The sequence below is a fragment of the Suncus etruscus genome, chromosome 8 (assembly GCF_024139225.1).
Source record: "Suncus etruscus isolate mSunEtr1 chromosome 8, mSunEtr1.pri.cur, whole genome shotgun sequence".
In the NCBI taxonomy this organism is placed as follows: Eukaryota; Metazoa; Chordata; class Mammalia; order Eulipotyphla; family Soricidae; genus Suncus; species Suncus etruscus.
In genome coordinates this window covers 120,912,452-120,935,257 of record NC_064855.1, presented here as the reverse complement: position 1 = coordinate 120,935,257, position 22,806 = coordinate 120,912,452, and positions in this window count along the sequence as shown.

Sequence of the window (22,806 nt, the reverse complement as noted above, 5' to 3'; positions counted from 1 at the left end):
CTATGGAGCAATGACTTTTTGCATCATTAAATTCATCATTAGATTATCCTAATATTCACACCCCCCACTAACCCACACAAATACACCTTCCATATTTCTTAAGCCAAGTATCTATTAAGCAGGGGATGATGGGTAAGTAGCAATGGGACTATTGGCAAAGTTACAAGGCTTTCCTTATCTTTTCTTTTTACTGTGGCCAACTACATTTACAAGGTCGGTTTAGATCTGTGGTGCAACTCTGGGAGAACTCACGCTATATGAATCATCTCTTCCACATATTTTACTTTATCCCTTTATTCCTTCAATGCATGTTGAATTGATATTCAATATATCTTAAGTTCTTCTCTGACTCAAGATTAAATATGCTCTTTCATTTGTCAAGCTGCCATTTCCAAACATTTATTTAAAAAAAAACCTCACAATATGAAGTGTCTTGAATTGTCATGCCATAAAACATATTGCTCACATATTAATCCATTTTTACTTTTCTCACTATTTATAGATACATCTCAGGTATATGAACTGGTGGAGGAGAAAACCAGAACAAAGCAGAAGAGAATCTTTTTACCTGTACCTGCTCAAGGCTGTTACCAAGAGGCAAGTTATCAAGAGACAAAATAAAAAAAAATATACTCGTGACTGTGTTAGACCAATAATAACAATCATAGTCTGTGTTAGAATAATAGATCGCCTTACATGAAGCCATCCAAGCATACTATGCAGTCCCTCGTGACTGTCAACAGTAATTCCTGAGTACAGAGCCAGGAGTAATCTCTAAGTATGTCTGGTAATGGCTCGCAAATCAAAAAGACATACTGTTGTCTGTAATGTGAGGATACAGTTGTTCAGAGATGGTTCTAATTTTGTTTTCCTTTAATTCAGAGACTACTTTATCCCACTTTTCTCAGTGAAACTCAGGCAAACATTCATTATATTCTGAGCAACATCTCAAATTTTAGAGTGGAATATTTATGTTTAGAATATGCCAGAATAAGATCTATTCATTGAAAATAGATTCATATTTCTTAGTCTCTTCACAAAAAGTGCTTTTAGTCATCTAATGGTCAGGTCTGTAAGTTTATTTATAAACTACTGTTGTTCTTTTTTTAATTTTATGATATTTAATCTTGGACAGTTGGCAGTATAATGTATTTTCATATAATAACACTTTATGCACTAATTTAGTTCAAAATTGTAATACGAAGCATCTTGAAGAGAATATTATTTGAACACCTTAGTTATACTTAACAAGTAAATGGAAAGATTGTGATATTAGTTATCTCATTAAACCTCTTTTTGAGTTCTAAAGCATATATTTACTTATTATCAGGTGGCAGTGCTTATTTCCTCATGTAGCTCTCATGAATTAAAAAAATATCAAAGAGAAACAATTTTTTACTTAGGTTAGATGAAAAAATTAAATATAATGGACCAAGACCAGTTTTCTTCTTTGTTTGTTCTTTTTGTTTACCTACTAGAAAATCCAATGTTTTCACTTGAATTTGAAATAGAGTGAAAAACCAGTTCTGTAGAATACATGTTGTTCGAGAGTAGGTAGGACCATACGTTACTTATTTTGGCAAATACTTTGGTTCTATTCAACTCTGGGGCTCATTGTCAATAGATTTATTAATCTGTGACATTGTCATAGAGAGGGTATTGCTTTGATTTTATTGTTGAGTGTGTAAGATTAACCCCTAACCTGGGGGAGTTTGTACCAGTTAACTGATGCTGAGTATGTATTTGTCTTTAGTCTCTACATAAAGATACATAAATCACTTTCATTTTGTCTTAAGACCAGGATGAAAAGGGCCACACAGAGAGGATTAAGATGAAGGATGAAAAAAAAATCCTTCAACATCTAGGCTGCTACCTCTCTCGCCAGCTAGATCCATTTCTCTTTAAACATTTGCAAGAGGATAGAAATTGTCATCACTCATCTAGTGATGGGAATTAGCCTGCCATTACCATCTAGGTGAGTTGGACAAAACAAAGAAGTCTTCCTTGGGAAGTGACTACAGAAGATTGCTTCTGCCTGGAAAACTTGAATAGCAAAATGCATGCTTTGATGAAGCAGCCATGCAACATCCGGTGCACTTTTCAATAAACACATTCAGTGGCCTGTTCTCAGATGACCACACTGTAAATAAGATAAAAGATACAGCCTGGTAAAGAGACCAAAAAAAAAGAACTGTCTGTCTGTATGTCTGGTTCCAAAATACCAAAGGGAAATGTCCATGCCATGGTACCTAATGGATCAACACAATCATTTTTCTTGTGTAGTTTGATTCAGCTAAAATATGAATGTTTCAGTAATAATAACGTCATTATCCTTTTGAAGTCTTCAGTGTCTATCCATGTACCACAATTTGAAGCTAAACAACCATTAAAAAAATCTGCTTCTTTTTTTTTTTTTTTAAATAAAAGGTATGGGAATTGTTTGTTAGATCCTCTATAGCTATGCATGGCTAAGAAAATACTAGAATTATACAGACACAGCAGGAAATTAACAATGCAGGAAATAATCATGTTTGGTTATAGTTAATGCATTCAGTGCTTAAAATAGCACCTTGCCACTGATGTGTCATTTTATACCAGATGGTTGGAGGAGCACAGGACATGTTTATATACATATATATTTATATATATGAAGGCATACAAAATTCTGTTAATAGCAGTGTATCCCCAAAAGGAAAAATATCATAATTTAGGATAAGACAATGTCTGTCAAGCTCCTTTCATCTATATCTAGCTCAGAGTTATTTGTGTGTATTCAGTAAGTACAAGCATTTTGTTGCACAAGACATCCAATAAAACTGCTGTATTTTATTAATGGTTAATAGATAAGCTTTTATTGCATTTTCAGGAGGGTTCCCTCTTTCAAGAAAGGAAGTCATGAAGGTCACACAGGTAAAGTGAGATTTCCAGGAGAAGGTTGATCATTGGCAATGTTCGAATTTCCCTTGAAATCTTCATTTCCTAGTCAGGTTTGGACTCTTCTAGAACACACAGAGGGCAAAAGTCCCTGTTCATAGACATTTGCCTGCATGCTCCCCACCAATGGATGAGGTGTTTTAACCTGTGTTAACTTAGGAGAAAATGTTTTTAGTTAACCTCCCTGAATATATTCTGAGTGCCATAAAATCTGAGTAGACACAGAACATTCCAGAAATATGTGTTTCTATTTGGACTGTCCACATCAAAATGTAGGGTTGTCTGTGGAGTCATCCCTGAGAGTTACTTTCTTAACTTCATGATGTGGAAAGAAGGAACCTTCAGGAGATAGTAGCTCAGGAGATGCTGCTGGCCAGAGTGTGAAGACCCAGGTCAGCTCTTCACTTAGTTGACTAAACTGTGCCCTCTCCTCTTCTAGGAACACATGCCATCACCCAGAGGCTATCAGAGGGAAAGTACAGGCTTCTCTGAGTAGGGACAGATGTGTCCACAGAGTGCCCCACATACACCTTGTGACTGTCCACTCCTCCAGGAAGCAAGGATGGAGGCTATGAGACTCAAGGTTAAGGCTATGAGAGGCCAGAGCCTTCATTCCCTGATGAATCCTTTTTGTTTGTTTGTTTGTTTGTTTTGGGCCCACATCTGGTGACCCTCAAGGGTTACTCCTGGCTATAAGCTCAGAAACTGCCCCTGGCTTGGGGGATCATATGGAAAGCCAGGGAATCTAACCACAGTCTGTCCTAGGCTAGCGCGCATAAGGCAGATGCCTTACTCCCTATGGCCACTGCTCAGGCCTCTCCTCATGGATCTTGATTGGCTAAACAAGCACTGGTTTCTTACTCATCTCTCTGAAGATAATAAGGCAGGCATGTGGAGACTGAACTAGGCCTCAGTCCTTTCTCTCTGGGCTGGAGAGGAGAGTTTGTGTCTAGCAGTTTGGTGTACAGGGAGTAGCTTTGTAAGGAGAGAAGGGGAGCATCATCTCTCAGCATCTCTTTTCCTTTCTCTTCTTTTTTTTTTTTTTTTTCGGTTTTTGGGTTATACCCTGAGGTGCTCAGGGGTTACTCCTGGCTCTACGCTCAGAAATTGCTCCTGGCAGGCTTGGGGGACCATATGAGATGCCGGGATTTGAACCACCGTCCTTCTGCATGCAAGGCAAATGCCTTAACTCCATGCTATCTCTCTGGCCCTAGCATCCCTTTTCAACTACAAGTGTCTGTGGACCCTGAATCTGGGCTTTGAAAGACCAACCTGGACCCTTTCTGGATGTTGTCCATAGTGTCACAGAGTCATGAGGAGAGTTTATTGTTCAGGGAACCTGTCTATGGTGATCTGAGCTTAGGAAACAATCCTAGAAGCCAATAGGCTGTGGTGGAGGAAACTGTCAGAAGGAAACTCCTTCTGCTCCCTGCAGCACCTACTCATGAGTGATCTCTGTCTGACTATCTGAGAGCGTAACTAAGTTATGCTAATATCCAATATAATAAGCTAATATCCAACGCTCCAATATATCCAATATCCAATATATTAAGCTAATATCTTACACTCAATTTCCTCATCTCTCTTCCATATTATCATTCTCGTTCACTCTAACCGCATGTCATTTATTTGAAAAAATTTTTTTTTTTTTTTTGGTTTTTGGGCCACACCCTGTGACGCTCAGAGGTTACTCCTGGCTATGCGCTCAGAAGTTGCTCCTGGCTTCTTGGGGGACCATATGGGACGCCCGGGGATTGAACCAAGGTTCGTCCTAGGCTAGCGCAGGCAAGGCAGGCACCTTACCTCCAGCGCCACCGCCCGGCCCCGAAAAATTTTATGTTAATGTTAGAATTCACCTTATAAACCATTCCAGAGTACAAATAATACAACCATTTACCCTTAAATATCTTGATGGATATTTAAGAGGCAGGGCATTTACCTTGCATGCAGCTGATTCAGAATGGACCCGGGTTTAGTTTCCAGCATCACATATGGTCCCTTGAGCCTGCCAGGAGCGATTTATGAGCTCAGAACCAGGAGTAATCGCTGAGCACCTCTGGGTGTGACCCCAAAAATATCTTGGTGAAGGGAAGTTGACATTGGTGATGGAATTGATTCTGATTCATTATATGTCTGAAACCCAACTATGAAGAATTACTTTGTAAACTGCGATTATTTCTATAAAATTAAAATGTAAAAAAACTGGTCTTTAGCTTTCTCCACTGATTTGAAAAAGATAAAAAAACATGCTTCCTCACTAATACAAGCACATACACAAGACGCATCTATCTACACAAATATTCACACATGATATACATAGCACCATGGAAACATATGCACATGTCTGAGAGCACATACATACACATACAGGTGCATGAGCCCACATACACACAGGAGCACATACTCACATGTCATACCCTCCTTGGGAAAGGTGAGAACCTTCTCACACAGGCACGACCTTGACGCGGGGGTTTCTGACTGCTGCACCCAGAACTTGGAAACTCACGGAAGGAATTTTCAACCTGTAGGATCCTCGGCAAGGATTGATTCAAAGGAGGAGTTGCCTGCTTGGATGAGTGGGAATAGAAGCTCCTTTGTTTGCTGAGGCTGGTGAACCCTCCCTTTGTCTCTCGGGGATCTGAGTGCTGGCAGGAGGGGGTGCAGATCAGGCATCGAGTGAGGCTTTCATGACCACCGCGTTCTGAGAGTCCTGCTGCAGGCGCGGTGCTGACAGCTGACAGTCGGGCCCCTGCTCCTCCCAGCTTGCTGGCCTGAAGAAGGGCCTTCCTGGGGCCGAGATGCAACAGGGCCTTTATAGCATGATTGTCCACTTGGAAAGTACCCCCACATCTGCCAAGCTCCCTGCAGCTACCAAAGTGGGTGGTAGGCATTGCATGGACCACTCGTGGCCAGGGACCCCTTGTAGTTAGCAAATGCATAATTATAGTCAGGATGGGAGAGACAGTTCCGCGGGTGCAGTTTGGCTCAGCTCTCTGCCTGCGTGCAGTCCCTCAGCCTTCGTGCAGACCTCTCTCCCCCAAGTCTCCCTTTTTCTGGGAGCCTTCCAATAACCTCTCCTACGCACTTCTTGCAGCTGTACTTGGGGGATGACAAACATGTTTGCCTCATTGTTCTGAGAGAGTCGCAAATATGAAAACCAGCAGATAATTTATGAAGAATTTTGAATACAAAATTTGCTTCCAAGACCCTTAGTGATTTGGGGAGGTGGCAGATCAGCGTGCCCATCCTTGCCTTCATTCGGGGTGAATCAAGTGCGTGTAGCTTCTGCTTCCTGAGGAATAGCGCTTAGGGAAGGGGAGGCATAAAAAAAGACAGAGGAAGAATAGGGAGGCAGGTGGTCCTCTGCCAAGCTGGTCACAGACTTCTGAATACCAAGGTCCCCCAGCACCCACAGATCTGTGTGGACCCCCTGGGAAATTCAAGAAGGTTCAAGTCATCATGGTCTTGAAAATCAGCCTTCCTGAGGGTCCATATATGCCTAGAAGGTCCAGAACTGGGACCAGAAGTTTTGTTTCTTGTGGAGGCAAACCTACGATGCTAGAGGGTGATTTTTCCTAGTTCTGTGCTTAGAAGTAGTCCCCTGTATTGCCAAGTCTTGAGGTATTAGCTGTATTCAAGGCAAGCAAGAGCCTTACCCCTGTACTATCCAGCTACTCTGAACAGGTGTTTTAAAAGTAAATCAGAACTGGGCTGGAGGAATAGCACAGCAGGAGGGTGTTTGTCTTGCACACAACTGACCCAGGAAGGACCTGTGTTCTAATCCCCAATGTCACCTAGGATCCCCCAAGTCATGAGTGATTTCTGATCATAGACAGGAGTAACCCCTGAGTGTCACCGGGTGTGCCCCTCCCAACAAAAGTAAATCAGAAAATTTGTAGCCTAGGGGCAAGAAGGACTTATAATGAACAATTATCTTTCTTTATTAGAAATGCAAACACACAAAATCAGGGGTTTCAGGGCCGGGTGGTGGCGCTAGAGGTAAGGTGCCTGCCTTGCCTGCGCTAGCCTAAGACGGACCACGGTTCGATCCCCCAGCATCCCATATGGTCCCCCAAGCCAGGAGCGACTTCTGAGCACATAGCCAGGAGTAACCCCTGAGAGTCACCGGGTGTGGCCCAAAAACAAAAACAAAAACAAAAAAATCAGGGGTTTCTTTGGGGGGGGGGGGTCACACTTGGTGGCACCAGGGATTACTCCTGGCTCTGCTATTAGAAATCAATCCTGGCAGGCTCAGAGGGCCCTATGGGATGCCTGGATTTTAACCCAGGTTGAGTGCTTACAAGGCAAACACCCTATCCGCCACAAGGAAGACACTTCTGAAAAAGTGCAGGTGTCCTAATCACTGTACTGATCCCAAATGGCAGGATGAGGAAACCTAGGGTACCCTTCCTTGGACTGTCTATACTAGTCTTTCATCCATGGAGCAGGCAGGCCCGGGAAAACCAGGCCATCTGGTCATCCTAGAATAATAGTTCCCTCAAATGGTGTCACGCAGCCGTGCAGGCTGGATCTAAGCCCATTTCTTAAGGAAATGCCTGGCCAGGAAACAGTGTTCCACACGCATCCCTGAAACTGGGGGCTACCACTAATCATTTTTAATAAGCTCATCACTTGAGTGCTCACAGCATGCTCCTCCATTCTGCTGACGCTCACGGAGCCCAGGCTTTGCACAGGGCTTCGGAAACTGCCTCGAATGGTACCTTAGGACTCGGGGGGGAAAGAACTATTTGCCAGAGACGTAAGTACACAGTCCTTGGCAGCAATCTCTGTGTCATCTCGCAGTTCTGTGCCTCCTGCAGGAGAAAACACAACAGGCAAAGCAGAGCGACAAGTGCAGCCCAAGGCAGGAGGTGATGGGAACATGCTGCTTAACTTTTCAGAGATAAATCATCGCCATGCATGGGAAAAGAGCAGGGGGTCAGCAGGAGGCTAATCTGGTTAGAGGTGGAATAATATTAGCCTGACACCCCCCCCACACACACACACTCAGCAAGGCAGCCGAGTAGAGCAGAGAAACAGGACACAGCTGTTCCCAGGCCAGCAAGTGAAGGGTTAGAAGGCAGAAATAATGAACGTTTGTGTGTTTGTCTTAGTGTTTGTGGAATGCTTCTACCTACCTGCCTGGACTTCCAGCATCTAGGATGTAGAGCAGAGAGAAGTGTAAGAGAAACCAATTCTAGGTCTGTTCCCCCAAGCCCAGTGGGGTAAAAAAAAAAAAATATGCACCTACTCCCTCACCCATTTCTGGAACAAAGTAACAGGAATCTTAATATCCTGGTCCTGAAGACATTCTGCTGCAGCAAAAAGACTAATAAATGTTCAGGGCATTGTATCATTCTGGGCATCAAACCTAGGTCTGAGCCCATGTTAGGACTGTGCTCTGCCCATCACTTGTGCCAGAAGCCTAGCCCAGGAGCCTGTGTGTCTTTATAAAGGTGGTTGTGTTGAATACAAAACCCTATGATATCTACTAGAATGGCATCCCCCGGCCACAAGGCCCCTTCTTTCCACAGGTAGGTGGAAGTCAAGGGAAAGGGGGGGTATTTTACTAGAGAGAAAGCATCACAATTCAGAATTGCTGCCAATTCCTCAGAAGGTCACCTGGGGCTGTTATTCATCCCTTTAAATCTCTATTTCCTTGCTTGAAGAAAAAAAAAACAACACAGAATAAAGGCATCCGGAAAGGTTGTTGTGAGGATTAAACAGATAATGTGGGTAAAATGCCAAATTCAGACGGAAAAAAAAATTTCACTATTGCTCTTCCCACTGTGGTTGTTGGTGGTGATGTGAACAGGAACTTCTAAAGAAAAATTCTGAGCTGAAGTATTTTCTGTAGTGTTGGTCCCAGGAACTGATGTCTTTTATGACTAACTGGAACACAGCAAAGAAAGAAGCTCTAGCTTGAATTTATTCAGGACTGGGAAGTCATGTGCCTGAAAGGACATAAAAGAGAAAACAGCACAAAAATGTTGTTTGTATCTGAATGTGGTTGATGGTGAGAACATCCACAAATCCCATCCTAAAGGATCAGTTTGAAAGGAAATTATCCCAGAGATCTATCTCTTTGTTGGCTTTGAATTTTATTTAATGCCAACTCTAACTACTGCACTGGACAACTAGGACCACTATCTGATGCTATTTAGTTACCTTGGTTCTCTTGTTTTCATCAAAGACATTGGAAAGTCCTGGAAGCAGAAGATGCTTCTGAGGCTTGTGAATTTGACTGGCTGGTTGAATACATACAGGAAAGAGGTTGTCTCAGCTATTATGAACCATGTTGCAACTTCCAAAAGAACTTTACCATTTGTAAGGTGTATTTTGGTTAGCAAATCTCAAAAAAAGAATACTGCTGTATGCCATTTTGTCTAATTAAATCTACTTTCATAAAGCATGCTTTTAAGACCTTTCCTATCCTCATAAAACAAATATAATGTAAAACTAATTTAGAAGCTTAGAATTTTGTTACAACATGTGGTATGCATGTGCATGCATGATACACACATATCTACATACCAAATTATTTCTTTAACAGTATTTTATATTCATACTAGTCAATTATGTGTCTCAATAAAACTTGATAATAAAAATATCAACATCATACAGATAAGAACATTTCACTTGAATTATAAATGATACAAAAAGTCACACCATTATTAAAAGCGACCATTATCTTCTTGCTCCTTTTATTCTTTTTATAAAGTGTCCTAAAGCTGAAACATGTGAGGCTAGAAAGTTCTTGCAAACCTGAACCTCCAAACTTGCACAATTTGCTCTTTTGGTGGCATCATCATTACACTCTTAATCTTGTCTTTGATTTCTTCTAACTTTTTTTCCTTCTTTTTTTCCTTCTATTGAACTTTCAACCCGATCTCTTCAGTGATCATCAAATCTTCATGCCTTCTAGGAGTGTGTTTGCTGAACTGAATCTTCTCTGCATAGCTTTAGAAAGGTAGAGGCTGAAGTTATGCCTTTTTGGAAAGCAGAGGTCTTATTCTTACTAGAGGTCTTATCGAAGTTACTCATTTGGTCTCATCTTCAGAGTGGTCGATGAGTTGTGTGAAGGGCTCATTCTCCATCCACCTCCTAACATCCATCTTTGCATAAATCATTTAAAATCATATGAGCATATTCCTGCCCTCAGTATCTCCTTCTGGTAGACATCAGAGAGGTTACTGCTTACAGACAGTTTTGAAACTCAGAACTCAAGTTCCAATACAGATATTAATTTATAAAATCATCACCATGTAGAGACATTTGCTTTCTGAAGCTCTTGCATGTTTTTTAGGGTCAAATACTTGAATCTCCAGATCTTGTCTATGAATAAAGAAATGTCTGAACAGAGATGGGATAGAAAACATAAGGTTTTCTGATGCTTCCAACTTGCTTCTTTGAGAGGATGGAATAAAGTGGATAAAAGGATGTGAAAGGAACAATTTTAAGAAATGCCTTAAGCAGAAAAATCTAACTGGATGATAATTAATGCTGTTGGCAACACAGGAAATAGGGAAAGCAAAAATTTTTATGCTTGTTAGAAGAGGGTTTTTCTTTTTGTTTTTGTTTTGGGGACACACAGGTCACTACTGGCAGGCTTGAGGGACTATTCTATTGACCATAGGGGATAAAAACTGGGTCATCTATATATATAAGCAAGCACCCTACATGCTATTTTCCAGCCCAATAGGATTATTCTTTTAACAGTATGTCAGTGGGCTTAAATTAGTCAAGTCTACATGGAAGTTTATTTTAATAATAAAAATCCAATATAGAAGAGAATGAACTTCTCCTATAAACATTTTTGCTGAATTAGCCAACTTAAAGTAGAATTTTTGAAATACAAAATGACAAATGGCAATAAACGAAAAAGCCAAAATATTCAACTTCTCTTTCCAATGATGTCAGATATTCAGGTCTTACAAAATAGATTTTTCTGGCTGGTGGCCTTTGATATATTGACTTTTTGCTGTCCTAATTGAAAATGGAATGAATTTTTAGTTCAGAGTTCTCTTTTCCCTACTCATGCAGTTAGTCCTTCAGCAGGAGAGTTGTCATTAACTTCCTGCATCATTAAAAACTTGGCATCAAAGATACCAAGTTTTAGAAAGCACATTGAATTTTCTCTGGTCCTTGTACACTGCTTGCATTCAGACATGTAAAAGAAATCAGAGCCAAATACTACAGAGGTGTTACTGGAACCAGTTGCAGGTGTAATGGGTTTCCAGTGAAGGGAGAAGTTCATGGCAGGAGATTATTGCACCACCTTTTATGGTGGTGAGCAACGAGGGATATTTTAGGTGGGTATGGTTGGGCAAAGACATTCCTGGCAAGAGGAGTAGTAGTAAGATTAAAGGTATGCAAGATACAGATGAAAGGTATGAAAGTTGGAGCTGGATACTCACCAATATGTCACAAGAGTATGGTTGATGGTAAGCCTGCCAAAGCCAACCAAACTATACAGAACAACAGAAGACCTGTTTGCCACATAAAAGGCTAACATCTGTTCTCTTGGCAATGGGAGTCACTCTAAAATCAATCAAAATTAGCATGATCAGACTTGTGTTAGGAAAGATTACTCTTGGAGCAGGTAAGTCGAAATTAGGTCAGAGAGGCATGACTCAGAAAACTAGGTGAGAGACCAATTGTTGAAGAAAAAAATGAAAAGGAACTGACCAAAGGTATTGGTAAACAAAGAACATTTTATTACTCACATAGGCAAATGATTTATAAACTTTAAACATGCATAGCTATGTTATATGCTAGGAATCTAAAAATAACATAATTAAATTTCTCTATCAATAAGATGACAATAGGTCAAAGGAATGACTATTCTTTCCAGAAACAAGAGTTGAGGGTAGGCTTTAATCATTAAAGAAGTTAAAAAGTGAAAGAAAACCTATTTTCTGGGTCAACTATAGAATAATTTGTGAGCAGTATAATATTTCAGATTGTCCTTACAAGAAAGCAATGCCAGACTTGAAGGGAACATTGTGGAGGAGGACTTCCCAAGTGAGGAAACAGAACGAGGAAAAGACATTCAGCCAGCCATATGCACAGACCACTTGTGATGATCAACAAGCAGCCATGTTGGTACTAGTGGAGGAGATGTGTGAAGAAAGGCATTAAAGGGAGGCAGTGCCATATGGTGGCACCCAGAAAAGCAAGGGTGAGCAAGTGCTTAGTCGGATCTGTTATAGGGACATTCTGAAAATGAAAAGAAGGGTCACAGTCCATGTTTACTTTGAGAAAAGCTTTATCTAGCATCACTGGGTAGATTGCTAAAGGTAGAGGGTAGGGAGACTACTAGAAGGTTTTTCACATTTGTGCATGGGAAAGTGGGTGCAATCAGGAAATAAATACTTGAAAATAACATATGGACACCCAGGAGTAAAAATCAACAGTGTTTAGGTATGTATGTCTGTACAGCCAGCGTGGAGTGATAGGACTTAAAAGGTGGAGGAAAAATAGACCTTCTAGTAGAAAGTAAGAAATGGTTGAGAAAAGACTATGAACTATATTGAAATCAAATCGAGTTTGAAGTGCTGGCACGAGATGCAGTTAGAATCAGGGATCCTTCATTGAGGGCCATTTCAAACACATCCACACATGTAATGGATGTGATGGAATGTCTGGGAACATTTCATCTGTCACAATGAGTTAGGGAGTGTTTCAGATATCTAGTAGGTAAATATATTACAGAGCACAGTAAGTCAATTCTCCCCAACAAAGACTCACCCAGTCCAAAAGATCTTTGAAACACAAGCTTAGAAATGTGTCTTCTGGGAAATGGAAACTACAAATTGAGAAGGTAATTTATTAAAAATAGGATATTAATTAGAAATATAAATAGAGGTGGCACTCATATTTGTTTACTTAAGGATATGCATTAGAGAAGCTCTATCCTAGGATACTTTACCTCTATAGGTAGGTTAACTAAAAAGAGACCTATAAGTTATTTTTGACTCTGCACTCAGAAATTACTCCTGGCAGTTCTTAGGGGACATGTGGGATCCCAGAGATCAAACCCTGGTAGACCACTTCCAAAGCAAATACCCTACTCACTATACTATCTCTCTTGCCCCTGAATAAACTGATTTTAAAGTGAAAAAAAGAAGGAATTTGTTGTCAAGTTTATAGAGTTGTTGAGTAGAGCTTGACATATACGTACTCAGTATTTGATGGAACTATCTAGTAAAATAAAGTGTGATCATTATATATATATATATATAACGATCACACACACACACATATATATATATATAACCATGAGAGTAGTTACATTGTAGAATTGTTCAAATTAGAGATTTATAGACAAATTTATGTATAAATATAACTTATATATAGAAAGTTTCTAGCAGAGTTCTTGTCATATTGTGGCCACAAAGTGTGATTAATTTTAAAAGGGAGGAAAGTAGCTGAGGAGTAGGCTACAGTAGTGTTGGAGGAAACAGGTGATCAAAATAATACTAAGGTATTTGGAATGTTTATCTTTATCTGCCAAAGTTTAGGTATGAACTAAATCTATAGTTCCTTTGAAAGCTTAGTTCTGGGTCAGAAAATTTCTAGAATTTTGTGTTTTTAGGCACTTGCACACATGCTTCTACAAAAGGATAGAATGAACTAAAACAACTTTGCCAGATGTGAGGTAGACAGATAAAAGAATCACAAGAACCATGTCCAATTTCCAAAGAAGATGCAAGTAAGAAGTCATAATCCAAATAATCCTACTGTCAAACTGTTGGTGTGCAAAGAAATAAAGATAGTTAGGGAAAAGTTTTGCTCCTGTAAATCTTCAGAAAGCTAGAATTCGAAGGATGGAAGGACAAACAAAAGCTTACTGGTACTTAGTCTGCTCAGAAAGAATATTGTTTCAAAGAAGTGAGGAGCCATAATAAGGTAGACTTTTACTTGAGGTACAGTGAGGTCAGAAAGTAGTGAGTTGAAGAGATGAAAGTGAAGTGTTAGGAACACTGAAGATGCCAAATCACCAAAAGAGAGGTGGTAAAGAAAAATGAAATTAATTAGAACAGTTTAAGTATTTTCAAATCAATAACTAATGGGATTAATGACAAAAAAGGCAATGCACACAAATGGTTAAAAAAATCAAAAAGTAAAAAAGAGTCCATGACAAAATAATACCAACCTAGTTGGCACCATTTGAGATAATTCAACAATTTCTAGTGTTTTCTTCTAGAAATCTTCCATGAGTAAGTAGGGATTTTTTCTACTCATCCATCTATTAATTATCCCATTCATCCACCCATCATATGAACCTTTTGTCCATCCATCCATCCATCCATCCATCCACCCATCTTCTATCTAGGTATTATTTAATTGGATTTACTTTTTTTGAAAAGTTTAATAAACTATATTTTTGTATTTAGAAAGATGCTCATGGATATAAAGTAAACTCTTTTTTTTTGACTTCTACCTTATTTTTCATCATAGATAAATGCATTGCTTAGCTCTACTATATAACTTATATCTTTGAACTGACTCTCATGCGGATGGAGTGAACACAGCAACATGAAGCATCCCAGTTCATATTCTTTGTGCCAATGGAGGATCATAGATACAGTGTCGTTTTCTAAACTTAATCATTCTGGTTCAGGCATATTGTATTTTGATGAGAATTGCTAAATTGTTCTCCAAAAAAGTTTACACCAATTTATAAAGCTGGCAGTACTAAATGAGAGGGCTTGTTTTTCTACACTCTTGCCACCATTTATCACTGTCAGGTGAAAAATAGAATTACATTGTTAAACTTATGTTTCTTTGTGCATGGAAATTGGAATTCAAAATCGCCAGTTTATTTGAGTTGAACTGGCATCCATTTATTATGCAAAAGCTTTTGTGCTGTTTGGATGATACTGTAGGCCCTGGGGCTAATGCAAATTTGGATATAATACAAAAGCAATTGGCTTCTGGTCCCAGGTTCTTGAATCCAGAGCTGCCAGCTTGCTGGGTTCTATTAGTTATGTGATTAACCTCAGTGAGTCATGACTTTGCATTTTTGATTGAAATTCAGTAACCTACTTAGAGCATAAAGGAAGAAATTATTGCTTAAGCATAAGATTAAGTATAAAATTTTATTAAAATATTTGTAAAATTTTTATATGTACTACTAATTACTTAAACAAAAACATAAATTACTACAGTCTCCTGCATATATACTAGGGATAAACCTAGCACCAAAAGAATAGGAAAGTTATTAATGAAACAATTGATCAAATCTTGTTGAATGCATTACCAATGCCTTAAGTGCATAAAAAAGTAGTCCACATCTACATAGGATTGTGCTTTAAATACACAGAACTCCATAATTCAAGTATTAATATAATTAAATGTTACTCTATTTGGTTCTTGGGTTATAATAAATTAAAGCTAAAATTATATCAAACTGTGAAACACTAAAAATAACTACTAAGACACTAAAGAATTAAAACAAAGTGGGAGGACTTAATCTAACAAATACCATATACTCACCTGTATGTTATTTTTTTTGTATTTTTTATTTATTGCAACATATTAATTACAAATATAATTGTGATTAGGTTTCAGTTATGTAAAGAACACCTCCCTTTACCAGGGCAACATTCCCACCACCAATGTCCCGAATCTCCCTCCATCCCACCCCACCCCCACCTGTACTCCAGGCATGCTTTCCAGTTCCCTCATTCATTCACATGGTTATAGTAGTTCTCAGTGTAGTTATTTCTGTAACTGCACTCACCACACTTTGTGGTGAGCTTCTTGAAGTGAACTGGAAGTTCCAGCCCTCCTCTCATTGTCTCTGAGTATTGTTGCAAAAGTGACTGTTATTTTTCTTAAAACGCATAAATGAGTGAGACTATTCTGTGTCTCTCTCTCCCTCTGACTTATTTCCTTAAGCATGTTAGATTCCATGTACATCCATGTATAGGAAAATTTCATGACTTCATCTCTCCTGACAGCTGCATAATATTACATTGTGTATATGTACCATAGTTTCTTTAGCCATTCGTCTGTTGAAGGGCATCTTGGTTGTTTCCAGAGCCTGGCTATTGTGAATAGTGCTGCAATAAACATAGGTGTGAGGAAGGGGTTTTTCTATTGTATTCTTGTGTACCTAAGGTATATTCCTAGGAGTGGTATAGCTGGATCGTATGGGAGCTCAATTTCTAGTTTTTGGAGGAATCTCCATATCGCTTTCCATAGAGGTTGGACTAGATGGCATTCCCACCAACAGTGGATAAGAGTTCCTTTCTCTCCACATCCCCGCCAGTACCAATTGTTCTCATTCTTTGTAATGTGTGCCAATCTCTGTGTTGTGAGATGGTATCTCATTGTTGTTTTGATTTGCATCTCCCTGATAGTCAGTGATGAGGAGCATTTTTTTCATGTGCCTTTTGGCTATTTGTATTTCTTTTTTATCAAAGTGTCTGTTCATTTCTTCTCCCCATTTTTTGATATTAGATGTTTTTATCTTGTAATGTTCTGTCAGTGCCCTGAATATTTTGAATATTAGCCCTTTATCGATGGGTATTGGGTGAATAGTTTCTCCCACATGGTGGGTGGCTCTTGTATCCTGGGCACTATTTCTTTTGAGGTGCAGAAGCTTCTCAGCTTAATGTATTTCCATCTGTTGATCTCTGCTTCCACTTGTTTGGAAAGTGCAGTTTCCTCCTTGACGATGCCTTTAGCCTCAATGTCATGGAGTGTTTTACCGACGTGTTGTTCTATATACCTTATGGTATCGGGTATGATATCAAGGTCTTTAGTTCATTTGGATTTTACCTTCATACATGATGTTAATGGGGGGGGGGGTCTATGTTTGCTTTTTTTGCAAGTGGGTAACCAGTTCTGTTAGCACCACTTGGTGAAGAGGTTTTCCCTGCTCCACTTAGGATTTCTTGCTCCCTTGTCAAAAATTAGGTGATTGTATGTCTGGGGAACAATGTCTGAGAACTCAAGCCTATTCCACTGATCTGAGGGTCTGTCTTTATTCCAATACCATGCTGTTTTGATAACTATTGCTTTGTAGAACAGTTTAAAGTTGGGGAAAGTAATGCCTTCCATACTCCTTTTCACTAGGAGTGCTTTAGCTATTCGAGGGTGTTTATTGTTCAGATGAACTTCGTAAGTGTTTGATCCACTTCTTTGAAGAATGTCATGGGCATCTTTAGAGGATCGCATTAAATCTGTATAATGCTTTGGGGAGTATTGCCATTTTAATGATGTTAATCCTGCCAAGCCATGAGCAGGGTAAGTGTTTCCATTTCCGTGTGTCCTCTCTTATTTCTTGGAGCAGGGCTTTATAGTTTTCTTTGTATAGGTCCTTCATGTCTTTGGTCAAGTTGACTCTAAGATATTTGAGTGGCACTAATGAGAATGGGATTGCCTTCTTGACATCCATATCTTCTGTCTCATTATTGGTGTATAATAAGGCCATTGATTTCTGTGTGTTAATTTTGTAGCCTGCCACCTTGCTATATGAGTCTATTGTTCTACAAGCTTTTTGGTAGAGTCTTTAGGGTTTTCTAAGTAGAGTATCATGTCATCTGCAAACAAGGAAGAAGCTTGACTTCTTCCTTTCCTATCTGGATTCCCTTGATATCTTTTTTTTGCCTGATCGCTATAGCAAGCAATTCCAGTACTATGTTGAAGAGGAGTGGTGAGAGCGGACAGCTTTGTCTTGTACTAGAATTTAGAGGAAAGGCTTTTAGTTTTTTTCCATTGAGGATAATATTTGCCACTGGCTTGTGGTTGATGGCTTCAATTAGACTGAGAAAGGTTTCTTCCATTCCCATTTTGCTGAGAGTTTTGATCAAGAATGGGTGTTGGATCTTATCAAATACTTTCTCTGCATCTATAGATATAATCATGTGATTTTTTTTTTTTTTTGGTTTTTGGGCCACACCTGGCAGTGCTCAGGGGTTACTCCTGGCTGTCTGCTCAGAAATAGCTCCTGGCAGGCAGGGGGGACCATATGGGACACCGGGATTTGAACCAACCACCTTTGGTGCTGGATTGGCTGCTTGCAAGGCAAGCGCCACTGTGCTATCTCTCCGGGCCCAATTTTTATTTTTCTTGTTGTTGATGTTGTGTATGATATTGATAGATTTACGGATGTTCCACCATTCTTGCATTCCTGGGATGAAACCTACTTGGTCATAGTGTATGATCTTCTTGATGCATTGGATTCTATTTGCCAGGATTTTGTTGAATATCTTTTCATCTGCATTTATCAGGGATATTGGTCTGTAATTTTTTTTGGCAGCATCTCTGTCTGGTTTTGGTATCAAAGTGATGTTGGTTTCATAGAAGCTGTTTGGGAGTGTTCCCATTTTTTCAATTTCATGGAAGAGCCTGGCTGGTTTGAAATAATTCATTAGTAAATCCATCTGGGCCTGGGCTTTTCTTTTTAGGCAGATGTTTGATTACAGTTTTAATTTCCTCAGTAGTGATGGGGGTGTTTAGATATGCTATATCTTCCTTACTTAATTGTGGAAGGTTATAAGTGTCCAAGAATTTATCCATTTCTTCTAGGTTCTCATGTTTAGTAGCATAAAGTTTCTCAAAGTAGTCTCTGATTGCCCTTTGGTTCTCTGCAGTATCTGTTGTGATCTCCCCCTTCTCATTTCTAATACGGGTTATCAGGTTTCTCTCTCTCTTTTTTTGTGAGTTTTGCCAATGGTCTATCAATCTTGTTTATTTTTTTTAAAGAACCAATTTCTGCTTTCGTTTATCTTTCAGATTGTTTTTTGGTTTTCCACTTTATTGATCTATGCTTTCAGTTTTGTTATTTCCTTCTGTCTACCTATTTTTGGTTCCTTTTGTTGGTCATTTTCTAATTTTATGAGCTGCGTCATTAAGTTGTTCAGGTATGCCCCTTCTTAATTCCTGACATGTGCTTGTAGAGCTATAAATATTCCTCTCATGACCGCTTTTGCTGTGCCCCATAGATTCTGTCAGTTTATGTCTTCATTATCATTTGTTTCCAGGAAAGTTTTGATTTCCTCTTTGATTTCACCTCAGATCCACTGGTTGTTCAGTAACAGGGTGTTTAATTTCCAATTGTTAAAGTTTTTCTTCTGTGTGGCTTTGTAGTTCACATCTAATTTCAGAGACTTGTAGTCAACAAAGATAGCCTGCAAGATTTCTATCCTCTTGATTTTATGAAGGTATGTTTTATGTGTCAGCATGTGGTCTATCTTGTAGAATGACTCATGTACACTGGAGAAGATTGTGTATCCAGGTTTTTTTGGGTGGAGTGTCTTATATATATATATATATATGGAAGAAAGAGGACTAGTATATATATATATAAATATATATATATATATATATATATATATATATATATATATATATATATACTAGTATATATATACTAGTCCTCTTTCTTCCATTACTTTTTTCAGGGTTAGTATGTTTTTGTTGGGTTTCAGTCTGGTTGACCTATCAAGTGTTGACATGGCTGTGTTGAGGTCTCCCACAATTATTGTGTTATTATTGATGTCTTCTTTCAGATTTGTCAGTAATTGTATTAGATAATTTGCTGGTCTCTCATTCGTGCATATATGTTTAGTAGTCTGATTTCTTACTGTTGCACATATACCTTGATTAGTATATAGTGTCTATCTTTGTCCCTTACCACTTTTCTGAGTATAAAGTTGGTGTCATCAGATATTAATATGGCCACCCCAGCTTTTTTAAGTGTATTGTTTGATTGGATGATTTTCCTCCAGCCTTTGATTTTGAGTCTATGTTTGTTCTGACTATTCAGGTGTGTTTCTCATAGGCAGCAGAAGGTTGGTTTCATCTTTTTGACCCATTTTGACACTCTGTGTTTTTAATTGGTGAATTTAGCCCATTGACAATGAGGGAGATGATTGTCATAGGATTTAATGTCATCTTTGTAGATAAGTTTGCTGTGTTTGTTGGTCTCTCTTGTCTTAAAGTAGACCTTTCAGTTTTTCCTTTAAGGCTGGTTTCTCATCTGTGAGGTTTCTGAGCTGTTGTTTATCCATGAAGCTATGTATCCTTCCTTCAAACCTGAACGTGAGTCAGGCAGGGTGCAGTATTCTTGGTGAGGCATCCATTTCATTTAGTCTTGTCACAATATCCCACCACTGTTTTCTTGCCTTGAGAGTTTCTTGTGACATGTCTGCTGTAAGTATTTGGGATGCTCCTTTGAATGTAATTTCCCTTTTTGATCTTGCTGCTTTCAGTATTCTATCTCTATTTGTCATTGTAACGAGGATGTGTCTTGGGGTGTTTATCTTTGGGTCTCTTTTAGCTGGTACTCTTCGGGCATGCAGGATTTGATTGCATGTGGTCTTTCATTCTGGGAGTATCTCTTTGATAATGTCTTTGACAGTTGATTCTTCCTAAAGATCTGCAATTTGGTCTCTGGGACTCCAATGATTCTTATGTTGTTTCTGTTGAGTTTATAAAAGACTTCTATTTTCATCTGCTCACATTCCTTGAGTACTTTTTCCATTGCCTGATCGTTTGTCTTAAGGTTCTTTTCCAATTTCTTCTGCTGTGTTGGGTTTTTCTGCATCTCATCTTCCAGTATACCGATTCTGTCCTCAGCTGTTTTTAACCTGCTGACAATGCTATCTACTGAGTTTTTCAGTTCAGCTACCATGTTTTTCAGATATGCTATTTCAGTTTGGAGTTTTTTGGTTGCTGTCTTTGTGTTTTGTTCAGATCGATCTATGCTTTCTTTGAGTTCTACAAACATCTTCCATATTGCTATTCTAAACTCCTTGTCTGAGAGGTTAATTAGATGATTGAAGTTTTTTAGGTCATCTGACCTATGGTCTTCATTCTCTGTGCATGTTGATTGCCTGCAAGTTTTCCCCATTTTCCAGCTTGTAGTGTGATTTTTTTCTGCATGTTGTGGTGGGGTTCATTGGGTAGAAAGAGTGCGCGACACAGTTCTTTGGTGCTCTGTCCTTTGGGTGAGCCTCTGGGAGTGCTATTTTTCTGGGCCCTTTTCGGCCCACTCCCAAGAGATTTCAGAGACAGGACAGTGGAAAAACACACACAGGCAACACTCACAGTCAGGAATCACTGGGCGGGTATAGGTTTTCCCAGCCTGACGTCACAAACAGGCGACCTTCCTTTCTGCAGAATAATGCAGATAGCGGGCTTTCATGATCTGACACAGTTCTTTGGTGCTCCGGCCCTTGGGTGAGCCTCTGGGAGTGCTATTTTTCTGGGCCCTTTTCGGCCCACTCCCAAGAGGTTTCGGAGACAGGACAGTGGAAAAACACACACAGACAACACTCACAGTCGGGAATCACTGCTGTATGTTATTTTTAAATCCAAGTGATAGTATGATATAGGGAGTAGAATAGGCCAAAATTTCAAAATAAAAAACATATTTATTTCTATAAGCACACAGAAGAGACACTATAAAAGTGAATGAAGAATTTCAACAAATGTTTATAAAGAAAATAAAACTGGTCTTCACAAAATAACCAAAATCCAATCTGGTTACATGTAATTTAAATTTACATTTCATTGTTTTTTTATAGATGCTGATTTTTTTCTTTTTTCATTTTTTTTTAATTTTATTGTGATCATAATGGCTTACATATCTTTCACAGTAGTATTTTAGGTACATATTAACATTGAATCAGGGGAATACCCATCACCAAATTTGTCCTCCCCCCATCCAAGTTCCCTTTCTGCAACCCATATACCCCACCATCACCCCCAGGCTGCTAGAGTAGTTGGACCCCTCTTTGTCTTGCTTACTATTCGTGGTCATATATCTGTTCGGTCCTGGTACCCTCCATTATTTCCCCCTCTATTTAAGAGGCGGAGCTAGATAAATCAAGTTATGTGGTTTTGTTTGAAGGAAAGAAAAGCAATAGAATGGGGTACAAAATAATAAAAAATAAAAAATAAATAAAAAAAAGAAGTCAAATACTTTGAAAATGGGTGTAGACCTTCTAGAGGCTTTCAACCTCAGTTTGAGAGAAGACATGAAAAAGGTAATTGAAACACCACAACAATACAGAAAGAAATATCAAATTAAATATCCAGTGAGCACTACAACAATAAAGACAAGCACCACACAATAGTCTCGGTTCTGAAATCAAATCATGCCGGAGTGCAAAAAGTAAGAAGATGATAAGATAAAATAAAATAAAATGAAAAAAAATAATATTGGAGATATCAACTTCAATATCTACACCAAAATAAAGACGTCAAAATATCGATGAATCAATAAATAAATGTGTGGAAAGATGATTATTTTGTGTTTTTTTTTTCTTTTTTCCCCTGCATAGGCACATTAAGTATTGGGGATATTAGAGAGGAAATTCCCTTGGCCTAGGAGTTACAGGGTTTCTCCACCCTGAAGTATACTGTCATGGGGTTAACTGTAGACTCCTTGCATGATCATTTACTAAATTTACATTTAATTTAAAGCTCACATGTAATTTAAAATTTTTAGAATGCTATCTTGATCTATGTTCTTTTGATTTCACTTAGGTTATTAATGTTTATTATGAACAAAAAATTTGACTAAACAGCAACTATGCCAAAGTTAAGATACTATTCATCAAAAGAGGGAAAATTAGATATGTAAAAAGATTTGTATATAGCTATGTCAGTATCTAAATCAAAAGCAATATCAATATTTTATAAGTAATATAAATATTCAGAATTGGCACATCATACCTACAAATCAGTGAGTATTTGAATATCTCTTATTAAAGATAATTTAAAAGACAATTGTACATTATAAACAAATATATACATAAGAATAGAGAAATTGAAATAGAAATAATTAAATATTGACAAGATGATATTTCAACTGGAAAGAGAAGTGTGTGTTGGTTTATTTTTAATGGT